This window comes from Hemiscyllium ocellatum, chromosome 33 (assembly GCF_020745735.1).
Source record: "Hemiscyllium ocellatum isolate sHemOce1 chromosome 33, sHemOce1.pat.X.cur, whole genome shotgun sequence".
Taxonomy (NCBI): Eukaryota; Metazoa; Chordata; class Chondrichthyes; order Orectolobiformes; family Hemiscylliidae; genus Hemiscyllium; species Hemiscyllium ocellatum.
In genome coordinates this window covers 6,334,239-6,349,576 of record NC_083433.1, presented here as the reverse complement: position 1 = coordinate 6,349,576, position 15,338 = coordinate 6,334,239, and positions in this window count along the sequence as shown.

Here is a 15,338-nt window from a genome sequence, read left to right as displayed (position 1 = left end):
CCAAGAACAGTCAAAGGTAGAGTATTGTATAAGATATTCAACTTTTATATTCTTATAAAGAGTTTTGCATCTACTAAATAATAACCTAAGTATTAAACAAATTGCTGGAAAACCAATGCTTAGGGGTCTTTATAAAGAAGCCAAAAACTAGTTCCTGGAAATCAGGAAGGAAAACTTGGGTTTGGCAGCATCTGGAGTGAATCAGTTAAGAGTCACTAGACTTGAAATATAATTACTTTCTCACAACAGATGTTGTCAGACCAGACTGTGTTCCAGCAATTTGTTTTATTGCTTAGGTTATGATTTAAATCATGTAAACCTACCCCTTTACAAGAATATAAAAGTTGAATATCTTATACAATACCTTCAACTATTCTTGGATACACAATACTTGATTGCTCTACAGCAGTTTCCCAAGCTGAGAAAGTTTCTCTTATTCTCCAGTCTGGAACATTAGATAAAAGGATACTGCTTTTTGATTGGCATCAGTGTCTCTAGTCTGCTTGGCTCCTAACTAAGATCTATATCAGGAAATGCAGCAGTGCCTACCTTAACCCATGTGGACAAGAGTAGCAATTCCCTCATATGGAGGGCAGCTGGTCCTAATAAACCTACAGGACCCAAGTAGCATTTGCAGCAATCTGTTCCAATTTTTGTAAACTTGCAGGAAATCAGCTCCCCCTTGATATAGCCTGCACTGCACATGCAGTCATATGCAGGGCAATGTGGTAATTTCTTAGTGTAAGGGAAATCTACTGGCTGACTAATGGTGATCTTGCTTGGGATGCTCATGTCCCACAATAGAATAAGGGGGACACAAAGTAGCTCTGAATATTTGATCATAAGGCTTTTAACAAGTTGAACTGAGATAAAGGGGGCAGTACTCTTCGTTGGGGGTATGGGGGAAGATAATATTTCCCATCTAAGATGTTATTCTTCTGCAGAAGTACAAATTCAAGGTGTGGGGCTTTGCGCCGGTGTGGCTCCCAGTCTGCAAACATGAGTCCATTTTGCAGGCTTGACTAGGCTCTGAATATTGATACTAGAACTGACGCTCCAAGTAATAATGCTACCAGGGATTTGGTTATGTTTGGAGGTGGTAGTTCCCTGTGTGCATCTTGATTTATGCTGACCATTTAATGTGGAGGATGGATGTTATCAGCTTCAGTTTGGCTGTTGACAAAGCTGCCACCTTTTAATGATTTCATTGATAGGGGATCACACGTGATCACTGGGAGAAATGAAAATACAGAATGTGGGTGGGGAACTGGTTTGGGGAGGGGTTGTTAGTCAGGATAATGGGAAGTGTGCTAACAACAGTCCAGGATCTTGACACCCTCTAGTTCAAAGTAGTCCACCGTGATTGATTGGCACAATAGCCACCAACATTCATTCCTTCCACCTACTTACCTACATTCCTTCCAGCTACTTAGGAACTGCAAGGTGTACCATCTACCAAATGCTGTAGGAATTCACCAAAGGACCTTAGACAGTATATTCTAACACCATGACCACTTCCACCTAGAAGAACAAGAGCAAAAATACATGGGAACTCCACCCCCTGCAAGTTCCTCTCTGAGCCACTCACCATTTTGATTTGGAATTATGTCACTCTTCTTTCCCCTGTTGCTGAGTCAAAATCCTGGATTCTCTCCCTAACAGGATTGTGGGTCTACCTCCATCAGATGGGCAACAGCAGAAATTCAAGAAGGCAAATCATCACCACCACCATCTTCACAAGTGTAATTTAAGGATGGGCAATAAATGCTGGTCCAGCCAACAGCACCCTCATCCCACGAGTGCATTAAAAAAATAGCAAGATCTGATTGCTTTTCCCAAGGAGAGGCACTGGGAAACACCACTTTTCATGAGATTGATCAATGTTCTAGATGAAGGAATGAAGGATCATTAATAAAATGATGACGCTACATCAGCTGCCACATTATCATGAGAGCAGAATGTTGCAAAGTTTAATGGAGTGGGCAAGACTGGTAGCTACAGGATAGTGAGGGGAAGCGTAAAGTGATCCACTTCTGACCAAGAAAGACAATTCACGGTGTTTTATAAAAGGTGACATCTTCTGCTGTGTCATCAAAGCTAATGATCAAAATGAAATTATTCAGACAAGTGGACAGAAATGTAGTGAACAGATGTAAAAACACAAAGCAAAGAAACTAATTTAACATTAGTCCTGATCTGAAAGAGGTTCAAATCCCTCTGGATGGAGGATCTTTATAAAATTGTCAATTTCTGGTTCAACCACATCTGGAGTGCTCAGTTCAGGCGGAGATGGTGCAGCCCTGAATTTCTGAATGAACTCCGCGATAAAGAGCTGGTTAAATGACATCAACAGTTTGCCCACAATCCTCAGGGTAGAAGGTTAAGGGATGAATGTAATTGCAATTAATGGATTTGACAGAGTAGATACAGAGGAACGGTTTCTTCTCAATGGGTCAAGTAGAACTGATGATGTGGAATGAGATTATAATCTTCACATTAGAACTAAACTGTCCAGCATGATGTTAAGAATGGCTTCTTCACAGGAAGGATAGTGGATGCACATACATGCAAACACACACACACATGCACATATATGCGCAAGCACACAAAATACAAACGTGTATGATACACCCATGCATGCACATAGGGCCAACTGAAAATTTGAAAACTAATATTAGTACATTTTTACAGGGCAAGATTTGATGTTGGCAATTATTTCCAAATCTCAATGCAGAGAAATGCGATGTAATGCATTTGATATGAGAATCAATGCAGATTCAATGGAACAACTCTGAGGGGAGTACAGGGGCAGAGGGACCTTAGGGGTTCAAGTAAATGATTTGCTGAAGGTGTCTAGGGAAGATGAAATAGTTGTTAAGGAGGCTTATAGGATCCTTATGTTTTTAAAGTGAGGCATAAAAGCAGGGGAATGATGATACACCTCTACAAATCATTGGTCAGACCACATTTGCAGTGTTCAGTTCAGTTCCGGACACCTTAATTCAAGGAAGGACAGTAAAGCCCTGGAGAGAGTGCAAAAGAGATTTACAAGAATGACACTAGGAATGAGGGATTTTAGATAAAAGGAATGATTAAAGAAATTGAGCTTATTCTCCTTGGAGCAGACAAAAGTAAGAGGAGACCTTTGTTACGAAGATGTGGGATGGAGGAGAGTGACTGAATTGACTGCAGGGAGCAAGACTGCATCTGAAAAAACTAGTCTTATCTCCCAGACATGAGCAAGCTTGTGATTTGACAAGCTGTTTTTGTTTTGGGAACATGGTGGGTTTAGATTCAGATTTTGGAAGAAATCACCAGGTGCTGAAGTCTCAAGAATTCTTGAAATTGTCACCAGGTAAAAATAAGTGCTTGAACATGAAATGGCTTTCTATAAATCAAGAATTACAAACAAATAACCAAACCTAGATTATCACCTCAACCTGAAACATTCTCATGAGTGTTCATGTTCTACATTCTAGGCCCTTTTTGGGTAAAATCAGTTCAAGTTCTAATGCCTCCGTTTCCACTGTTAGAGTGGATGAGGCCATTTTTCTGAACAATGATGTCCATTAATTTTAGTCACTGATGGTGTGTCACTTGTTTGGCCAGTTTTAATAAGCATTTCCCAATTACCCAGAATGCTGGTGAGTCTGCCACACAGTTGTGGGTGTGGAGTCATGTTTAGGCCAGACCAGGTAAGGTTGGTTGATTTCTTTCCTTAAAGGACTTAAAGTAAACTGTATAATTTTGTCACCACTAATCTTGCACTTTATTCAAACTTCATCTGCCATGGTGGGATTCTTCATATCCCCAAACAGTGTACTTGAGTTCCAGACTTCCTAAGATTTGTTTTCTCGAATGGTAAAACTTGAAGCAGCTGAGAGTTGGAGCAAGGGAGCTGGAGCTCTGGAGCAGAGCAGGAACTAAGCTGGTGCAGACAGTCAGTAGCTTGGAAGACTGGTCAGAGCACATGTGGAACCCCTGTGCTGTGCTTGTGCTAATGCTTGTCTATAATTTCACGTTTATCCTCTTAACTGTCATCTAAGAACCACTACGATAATGCAACTTTTCTTTTTCATTTCTCTTTGTGTCTTAGATTTGTACCTATACTTAAGCTGGTACCATGAGGGGTGATGTAAACTGCAAGTGCAGTACAGACTCGTGACCAAGGATATTCTATTCAGATTCAGTTGAGTAACTAATTTGTGGGCGGCACGGTGGCACAGTGGTTAGCACTGCTGCCTCACAGCGCCTGAAGACCCGGGTTCAATTCCCGACTCAGGCGACTGACTGTGTGGAGTTTGCACATTCTCCCCGTGTCTGCGTGGGTTTCCTCCGGGTGCTCCGGTTTCCTCCCACAGTCCAAAGATGTGCGGGTCAGGTGAATTGGCCATGCTAAATTGCCCGTAGTGTTAGGTAAGGGGTAAATATAAGGGTATGGGTATGGGTGGGTTGCGCTTCGGCGGGTCGGTGTGGACTTGTTGGGCCGAAGGGCCTGTTTCCACACTGTAAGTAATCTAAGAATACGACTCAGTCACAACTGGCCCAGATTTAAGGATGGTGTGTAGCCTTCCTGGTGCCAGGATTAAGGACATCTAAAGTCTGGTTGAAGATTTGTAGCTCGGGTGTCCGTTGTTGTGGTTCTGTTCGCCGAGCTGGAAGTTTTTGCTGCAAACGTTTCGTTCCCTGGCTAGGGAACATCATCAGTGCTACTGGAGCCTCCTGTGAAGTGCTGCTTTGATGTTTCTTCCGGTATTTATAGTGGTTTGTTCTTAAGGACATCGCAGACAAAGTGCAGGAAATCCTCAAGGGCGAAGGTGAAGAGCCAGCGATGGTGGTACATGTCAGCACAAATGATGTCGGGAAGAAGAGGAGGAACATACTACAGTGGGACTTCGGAGAACTAGGAAGAAGGCTGAAAAGCAGGACGTCCAGAGTGGTTATCTCCGGTTTGCTTCCAGTTCCTTGGACTGGAGAGGCCAGGAACAAGGAGATAATGGACTTGAATGTGTGGCTGGGGAACTGGTGCAGGAAGCAAGGATTTAAATTCTTGGATCACTGGGGTATGTTTTGTGGTAAGCATAAATTATACAAAAGAGATGGTTTAATAGGTTGGGGACCAGAATTCTGGCAGGCAGGTTTGCTACTGCAACACAACTGTGTTTAAACTAAATAGTGGGGGGGTGGGGAGGCACGGGGAACAAGCTGGAAGTTAAAGAAGGAAATTTAAGGGAAAGTTAGAACAAAGGAAGTCAAGAAAGACAACGATATCAATGAAGCAGAAAACCCAAAAAGGGATCATGCTGTAAGGTTGAGTGAAATAGGATAGGGGTTGATAGGAAGGGTGAGGGCAGTAACAAATTAAAAATACTGTATATGAATGCACAAAGTATTAGAAATAAGATGGATGAGCTTGAGGCTCTTTTGGAAATTGGCAGCTACGATATTGTGGGGAAACTGAGACGTGGCTTCAAGTGGACAGGGCCTGGGAAATGAATATTCAAGACTATACATGCTATTGTAAGGACAGACTGACAGGCAGAAGGGGTGGGGTGGCCCTGTTGGTAAGGGATGATATTCAGTCCTTTGCGCGAGGGGACTTAGAATCAGGGGATGTAGAGTCAGTATGGATAGAGCTGAGAAATTCTAAGGGTAGAAAGACCCTCTCGGGAGTTATCTACAGGCCCCCAAACAGTAGTATGGATGTAGGGTGTAAGTTGAATAAGGAGCTGAAATTGGCCTGTCACAAAGATGTTACTACAGTTGCTATGGGGGATTTCAACATGCAGGTAGACTGGGAGAATCAGAATGGTATTGGACCTCAAGAAAGAGATTTTGTGGAGTGCCTCCGAGATGGATTCTTAGAACAGCTGGTGCTGCCTACCAGGGAGAAGGCAATTCTGGATCTGGTCTTGTGCAACGAACCAGAATAGATCAGGGACCTCGAAGAGAAGGAGCCATTAGGAGGTAGTGACCATAATACAATAAGTTTGTGCGAAGATTTGTAGCTCGGGTGCTTGTTGTAGTGGTTCTGTTCGCCGAGCTGGAAGTTTTTGTTGCAAACGTTTCGTCCTCTGGCTAGGAGACATCATCAGTGCTGTGGAGCCTCCTGCGAAGCGCTTCTTTGATGTTTCTTCCGGCATTTACAGTGGTCTGTCCTTGCCGCTTCCAGGTGTCAGTTTCAGCTGTCCGCTGTAGTGATTGGTATATTGGGTCCAGGTCGATGTGTCTGTTGATGGAATTTGTGGATGAATGCCATGCCTCTAGGAATTCCCTTGCTGTTCTCTGTCTGGCTTGCCCTATGATAGTAGTGTTTTCCCAGTCGAATTCATGTCGCGACATGAATTCGACTGGGAAAACACTACTATCATAGGGCAAGCCAGACAGAGAACAGCAAGGGAATTCCTAGAGGCATGGCATTCATCCACAAATTCCATCAACAGACACATCGACCTGGACCCAATATACCAATCACTACAGCGGACAGCTGAAACTGACACCTGGAAGCGGCAAGGACAGACCACTGTAAATGCCGGAAGAAACATCAAAAAAGCGCTTCGCAGGAGCTCCACAGCACTGATGATGTCTCCTAGCCAGGGGACGAAACGTTTGCAACAAAAACTTCCAGCTCGGCGAACAGAACCACTACAATAATACAATAAGCTTCAATCTGTAATTTGAGAGGGAGAAGATACAATCGGTAGTGACAATATTTCAGTTGAATAAAGGGAACTATGGAGCTATGAGGGAGGAGCTGGCCAAAGTTCAATGGTGCAATACCTTAGCAGGGATGACAGTGGAGGAACAATGGCAGATATTTCTGGGTATAGTGCAGGAGATGCAGGATCAGTTCATTCCTAAAAGGAAGAAAGATCCTATGAGGAGACAGGGGTGGCTGTAGCTGACGAGGGAAGTTAAGAAACCTATAAAGTCAAAAGAGAAAAAGTATAACATAGCAAAGATAAGTGGGAAAACAGAGGACTTGGAAGCTTTTAAAGAACAACAGAGGGGATCTGATTGAGGCGTATAAGAGTATTAAAGGATTGGACACTCTGGAGGCAGGAAACATGTTTCCACTGATGGGTGAGTCCCGAACCAGAGGACACAGTTTAAAAATAAGGGGTAGGCCATTTAGGACAGAGATGAGGAGAAACTTCTTCACCTAGAGTGGTGGCTGTGTGGAATGCTCTGCCCCAAAGGGCAGTGGAGGCCCAGTCTCTGGATTCATTTAAGAAAGATTTGGATAGAGCTCTCAAGGATAGTGGAATCAAGGGTTATGGAGATAAGGCAGGAACAGGATACTGATTGAGGATGATCAGCCATGATCATATTGAATGGTGGTGCAGGCTCGAAGGACAGAATGGCCTGCTCCTGCACCTATTGTCTATTGTCTATTTAATGGGGTTGATGTTAAATGCCTAATTTCTTGCCTACTAACAAGACAGTTCTGCCCTTTCGGGCAGAATTCTTGCCATGGGTTTTCTTCCCTGAGTTTGTTAACTAAACTAATGATAGCTTTCCATTCTATTGTAACTTGTTGCCATAATGTCAGTGCTGTTTGCCAATGACTGTCTTCCCTGGGAGAAGTTACCTCATTTCCTGTTGCAGACAGAATGCCCCTAAATCATCCAGAAATCTCCTTTTTTGGATGTCTTTTCCCATCCTGAAAGAGTTAATTTTTAACCAGCCTTGAACTTACTGAGTAAAGTGAAGTCAAATGCAAACTCAGTTCAGTTTAGATAGAACCATCTCATTGGATAGAATTGAATTTTGGTAAAGTGATTTTATTTTTTGTCCTGTTCTTCCTGACAAAAGCTGGTATAGAGTCATAGAGATGTACAGCATGGAAACAGACCCTTCGGTCCAACCCGTCCATGCCGACCAGATATCCCAACCCAATCTAGTCCCACCTATCAGCACCCGGTCCATATCCTTCCAAACCCTTCCTATTCATATACCCATCCAAATGCCTCTTAAATGTTGCAATTGTACCAGCCTCCACCACATCCACTGGCAGCTCATTCCATACACGTACCACCCTCTGCGTGAAAAAGTTGCCCCTTAGGTCTCTTTTATATCTTTCCCCCCTCACCCTAAACCTATGCCCTCTAGTTCTGGATTCCCTGACCCCAGGGAAAAGACTTTGTCTATTTATCCTATCCATGCCCCTCATAATTTTGTAAACCTCTATAAGGTCACCCCTCAGCCTCTGACGCTCCAGGGAAAACAAACCCAACCTGTTCAGCCTCTCCCTGTAGCTCAGATCCTCCAACCCTGGCAACATCCTTGTAAATCTTTTCTGAACCCTTTCAAATTTCACAACATCTTTCCGATAGGAAGGAGACCAGAATTGCATGCAATATTCCACTAGTGGCCTAACCAATGTCCTGTACAGCCGCAACATGACCTCCCAACTCCTGTACTCAATACTCTGACCAATAAAGGAAAGCATATCAAACGCCTTCTTCACTATCCTATCTACCTGTGACTCCACTTTCAAGGAGCTATGAACCTGCACTCCAAGGTCTCTTTGTTCAGCAACACTCCCTAGGACCTTACCATTAAGTGTATAAGTCCTGCTAAGATTTGCTTTCCCAAAATGCAGCACCTCACGGTGATCCTTTCTTCCTCCTTACCTACCTAATATCAAATTGCTCATATAGCACATTGTTCACAATAGTTATAACTGACAAGAGATTGCAATTACTTTTTAACTTCTTCAGCTTGGTGTAGGGAAGGGTCATGCATCTTTATATCTGCAGGAGATTACTTAATGCTGAAAGGGGGTGGGGGCAGGAAGGAATGATGTGTTTTGACGTTTTCATGATGGGTCCAATTCCACAATTCTCATTCAGTCACAGAATTTACTTCTGATACCAAGCTGTTGGACTGAGCTGGACAAAATCAGAAGTCACATCCCACCAGGTTATAGTCCAACAAGTTTACTTGGAATCACAAGCTTTCAGAGCAGTGCTCCTTCATCTATAACTTCAGGATACTGATCCATTGCCACGAGGGTGGTGTTCAATGCTCATCAGAAATTTCTTTAATTTTTTTTAACATCCTGCTAAAATGGAATAACTAGTTAATTGGCACAAATCCTAATGAGTAATATCCTGTTTTCCAAATTTGGGCTAATCAGCTTTGGAGGTGCTTCATTTATCAAACACTCTATAGTTGCTGCCTGAGTGAAATGTGTTTTTTTTATTTGATGGTTATTGGGTTTGACATGAGGGTGCAGTTGCTGGGCATGTTATTGCTGAAAACATTTAACTGGAGAAAAATCAAACCCTTCAGGAAAATTTAAGTGGAATGTTGATTTTACTTTAACATTAATATAAAATACCTGGAGAATAACTGACATTTGATTTGTCAACTCAAACGTATCAGTTCATCCTTCATCAGAAGACAAGCCTTGATCTTGCTGCTTCTGATAGAGCTCAGGGGATTGGTTGGCCTACTTCTGTTCTTCATCTGTTTGGTCAGTTATTCAGTCAGACACCACAAACAGGCCCTTCGGCCCAACCAGTCCATGCCAAACATCCATGCCGAACACAATCCCAAACCAAACCCTTCTGCTCCTGGCCCATATCCCTCCAAACCTTTCCTATTCATGAACTTATCCAAATATCTTTTAAATGTTGTAATTGTACCCACATCTACCACTTCTGCAGGAAGATCATTCCACATGCAAACTATTGAGTAAAAAGTTTGCCCCTTAGTCTTTTTAAAATCTTCTTCCTCTGTCCTTAATGTGTCCCCTAGACTTGAAATTCCCCATCGGAGGGAAAAAACAACAACCGTTACTTTCCCATGCAATAGATGCCAAACTTCCTTTATAATCTTGGCAGTCCTTGTCTGTGGCTCAGCGTAGTGTTAACATGGTCAGCCAGGTTGTCCTCAGAATGAGTTCCCTGATTTGGGGCAGTTAACTAGTCCAATCAGGCAGCCCTGCATGAGTGTCTGGGGTTCTGTTCGATTGGAGAGCTGGCTCTGAGGAAGCCAGACCAACAGCAAGGAGTTTCCATGTGTCATGAAAAGGTTACTTGATGCTGGGATACCAGCCTCTGTGGAGTTATTTCACTCCCCTCTCTCACACAGATGACCACATCATCCAAGGTGTTTTTGTTGGGATTTGAGCAATCTTATTATTAACCATGATGGGGTGATGGCTTCCTTTCCAGGCAGTGGAGGGTCTGGTTCCATCTTGGATGCTCAGGCTGTGACACTGGGGATGGATTCCCCGTACTGGGTGGAGTAACATTAGGTGTAGCTGCCATGGTGTCATGGTCAAAGGGATTTTTTTTAAACCTTGCTCATGGGACATAGGTTTTGCTGACTGGGCCATCATTTGTTGCAAGTGAAACGGTGGCGAGATGCTGCCTTGAACCACTGCAGTCCTCGGGTAGGATAGGGATAAGGGCAGCCACACTTCTGTTAGGAAGTATCAGATTTTTACCTTGTGATGCAAAAGGAACACTGTTCCAAGTCAATATGTAACTGTCAGTGGAGTTTCCATGTATCTCTCATTTTGTTCAATGAATGCACAATTGAAGGCGCTTTAGTAACTGCTTGTACACTTGTGTCTCTCTCTGTCCTGGTGATGAAGTTAAGTGGTGGATGTAGTGCTGACTGCTTTGTCCTCGATGGCCTGAGTCTTTGAGTGTTGAGGGAACTGTATTCATCCAAGCAAGTGGATTAGATGGTGGCAAAATATTCCAGGAGCGAGTCATTGCTGTAGATTTCCTTGTCTCTAAGTTGCTCTTCAATACTGTAGGTACATCAGGTTGGTTCAGGTTTGGTCAGTCGTAACAATAGGGATGTTGGTGGGTGTATTATACCTTTGAATTTGAAAAGAAGATGGTTAGATTAAAAACCAAAAGGACTGTGGATGCTGGAAACCAGAAACAAAATTGCCGGAAAAGTTCAGCAGTTCTAGCAGCATCTTGGAGAGAAATCAGAGTTAATGTTTCAGGTCCTGTGACCCTTCCACAGATAGTTTGATTCTCTCTCCAAGGGGAAATTATAACTTCCAGAAAGTGGGAAGCAGGCAATTCAGCCCATTAGGTCCACCCCAAACCTCTGAAGAGCATCCCATCCAGACCTGTCCCATCCCTGTAACCTTGCATTTCCTATGGCCAATCCACCCTAACTGGCACATCTTTGGAATATGGGAGGAAACCCACACAAACACAGGGAGAATGTGCAAACTTCACTCAGTTGCATGAAGGTGGAATCGAACCCCAGTCTCTGGTGCTGTGAGGCAGTAGTGTGAGCCACTGGGTTGCCCCAATGTGACCTTTTGCTTGCACTTTATCATTCCAAGATGAGATGTTGTCCATGTCGTACTGCATCAGGATACTGACAATTTTCAGTTTCTGAAGATAATGTTGAACATTGCAATCATCAGCAACTGTCCTTAGTCTTTGAGGATCACCAAATATACATACTCCAGTTTCTGTTCACGAGTTGGTCCGAACAGATTCCCAGATACCTTGTCAGCAGGCATTCTGCTCTACTGAGCAATCACTTTCCGATTAGTTTGCACTTGGAATGGTTCCTCCGTTTGTAAAATAACCCGAAGCACATCAGTGTTGCAATTAGACCTTTATACAGGATAGAGCAGCACTTCAATAATTATCTATGTTTGATCTTTTAAAAAAGGTTACACCCTGAAACATCTGACCTATGTAAATTCCATTCACAAAGGCTCCACCGCAAGTGAAGGGTGATTTGACTTGACAAGCAGATGGAACCTCTGGGCTTTGAGTAAAGAAATCAGCTTCTATATAAGCTGTTTGTTCAATCTTTTCCAGCTAGTATTTTTTACTGCTATACTTTCCCTCTCAATGTCTTTTTACCTCATTGCTCTCCCTATTTGCCTTCAGTTGAGGTGAAGATCATGGATGAATTGAAGGGGGAAGGAGAGTAGAAATTCAAGTTTCTGCTAACTCTGAGCCATCAAAGGTCTGAGCTCATTCCTCCTATCCGAGTACAGTGACTAGAAAACGTCTGATGTGAGATGGATGAGAATGCTGGTGGGTGCAAGGGAAATACTAGTACCAACTACATGGGCCAATTGATCTATTTCTCTGCAGTTACTCTGTTTTGTCTCAGATCTATCAGGGCCATTTCAGAATACAATTCACAATTCAAAAGTAACAGACTCAGCATGCTGTAGAATAATGTATGAGTGGTCGTGGTAATATTATTGGAGTAAGTAATCCAGGCTCATGATCTGGGGTGACATGTTCAAATCCCCATCAAGACAATGGGAAATTCAATTAATTCATAAATTGAAACCATGGACTTGGCCAGCTAGTTTCAGGAATGCTGACCATGGGACTAACATTGATTGCCATTTTTAAAAATCTCATTGCGGTTGTGACTGCTCTGTCCTTACCCGGTCTGGCTGTGTCTGTAAATCCACAGCAATGTGGTTGACCATTAACTACACTTTGAAATAGCCATGTGAGCCACTCTACTCAAGGGCAATTTGGAATGGGGGGTGGCGGGTGGACAACAAATATTTGGCTTTGCCAAGGATACCCCACCCTATTCCTTTCATAGCTCCAAACTAGACTTGGACAAATGACAGAAAAATCAGTACAGTGAATTCTGAATATCTGCCACCCATTAACCTAAGTGCAACTCCCTCCAATCATCAAATAGATTAAGCACAAAGACTTACTGCTGAAAACCCAAACATCAGAGCCTTGGTGATAATTGACTTGACATTCAAGTGCAATGGCAGCTTTTAAAATGAGGAGAGAGTAATCTTCTGATCTCATAAGAGTTTTGGAAAGTTGAATGATTTAAGGTGAAAGAATGTGGATCTCAGGAAGGCTACCACTAACAAATGGAACTGACAATAATTTAGGCCTCAACTGGAGTTTTTGACTGACTCTGGGTCCAATATGGTTCAGGAATGATGTCAAGTCATTGGAAAGGGTGCACTTGAGTTTCACCCAAATGATAGCAGTGACAAGGGACTTTGGACCAGGGAAGAGGATTTCTTTTGAGCAGGTTAAGAGGGAGATTTAAGTGGTCTTGAAAATTCTGAAGGAATAAATGAGGAAGTTTCCATTGAGGGACAAGTTGGTTACCAAAGGTAACTGTCATTATAGTCCAAGAGTTGAGGTGTGGGTTTTTTTTTGCCACAGCGAGTTGCTGTGATTTGGAACACGTTTGTCTGTAATGGCAGTGGAAGGAGATTCAACAGGAACTTTAAAAGGAATTAGATACTACGATAAAAAGGATAAATATAGAGCACTGGGGAAAGGGCAAAAAGGAGTAGTACATTGTAAAGCTTCTAAATACGAAAAATTATCTGAGTGGAATCCTTCTGTGCTGTATAACCTTGTGATTTTGAAAATACACTCGGGAACGAAGGGACAATGTATAAATCCATTGTCAGACAATTTTCCAACCCCATGCCTATCTTTTAAATCTCAACCCTTCCTCAATTTCAAGTCAATATATGATCATGTAGTAAGCCCAACTATGAATGGTATTCAGTTAATTGTGCATTTCTGAAGATCAGAACATTAAACATATCTATAAATCTATAGATTCATCAGTAGCTGGAGCATCTTGCATTCTCCTACTGCTTCCAATCTGCAACTAGAAACTGCAGAAGATAGGTTCAACCTTATTGAAACATGCAAGGTTCTTTGAGGACTTGGCAGGGTAGGTGCTGACAGGTTGTTCGCCCTTACGAGAAAGTCCAGGACTGGAAAGCATCATCCAGAATAAGACGTTTCATACTTAAGACTAAGATGAGGAGAAATTCCTTCCTTCAGAAGGTAGTGAATCTGTGCAATTATTTATCATAGAGTTGGGTTGTTAAGTATATTCAAGGCTGAGATAGACTGTTTTTATCATCAGTAAGCAAATCAAGGATTATGGGGAAAAGACAGGAAAGTGTTCTGTGTTCTCATTGAATGGTGGAACAGGCTCAATGGGCCAAATGGCTTACACCATATGGGTTTTGGTACTGGTATCATACTCTAGTAGGAACAAGGAGGACTGGTGGCAATGAATCTACCCAGGGTGTTCCAGATGTTTGTTTAAGGGTGCATTAGGTGCACAATTACACAGTGTGGGCAGTGCTGGATTCCAACATTACAATAAATTCTTGTTTTGATAGATGCTGATCTTCAGCAGCTCTAATACATCTATAAAAGCAAATAGATAGTTTCTCTGTCTTTTAATCTCTACTGTCTAAACATTTTAAGGATCCTGTGTTGCAAATAGCCAGAAAGGCCTATTACACTTCTAGCTATAGGCTAAAGGATCATGTTTCCATTTCTCCTCCTCTTTTATGTATTCATTCAAGAAATGTAAGCATCACTGGGCAACAAATTTGCAGTCCTAATTGTCCCTTGAGAGGGTGATGATTAGTAGTCCCTTGAACCAATTCAGTCCAAGTGCTGTAGATAGACCCACAGTGATGTTTGGGAAGGAATTCCCAGGAATTGACCCAGTGACAGTGAAGGAATGATAACATATTTCCTAGTCAGGATGAATGTGGAAGGGTACTTGCAGGGGACGGTGTTCATTGTATCTGCTGTCCTTGTCCTTCTAAATGAATATGATCATGAGTTTAAAAAGTGCTGTCTACAAGCTTTGGTGAATTTCTGTGGTGGGCATTTGTAGATAGTACACACTGCTGCTACTTAGCGTTGGTGGTGAAGGGAGTAGATGTTTGTAGATTTAGTGCCAACCAAGTGGACTGCTTTATCCTGGATGGTGTCAAGCTTCTTGAGTGTTGTTAGAACTGCACCCATCTCGACAAGTGGGGAGTATTCCATCACACACCTGACTTGAGCATTGTACATGGTGGACAGGGTTTAAGGAGTCAGAGGTGAGTTGCAGGATTGTTGGCTGGTCAGTTCAGGTTATTGATAAACCCTAGAATATTGATGGACCCAAGGGTTCAGGTGCATAGTTTTTTGATAGTTGCATCATCGGGACACAGGGTGGTTAAGACGTTTAACATGTTTTCCTTCATTGCTCAGATCATTGAGTGTAAGAGTTGGGACGCCATGTTGAAGTTGTACAACATGTTGATGAGGCTTCTTCTGGGATACTGTGTACAGTGCTAGTCACCTGCCATAGGAAGAAGGTTCAGAACAGATTTATCAGGATGTTGCCAGAACTAGAGATTTCAATTATAACGAGAGGATGGATAGGCTGGGATTTTCTTTCCCAGGAGCATAGAAGCTGAAGGGTGGCCTTATACATATTTGTAAAATTGTGAAGGGCATAAAAAGGTGAATGGCAAAGGTTTTTTTCCCCCTAGAGTGGGTGAGTTCAAAATTAGTTGGTATATTTTA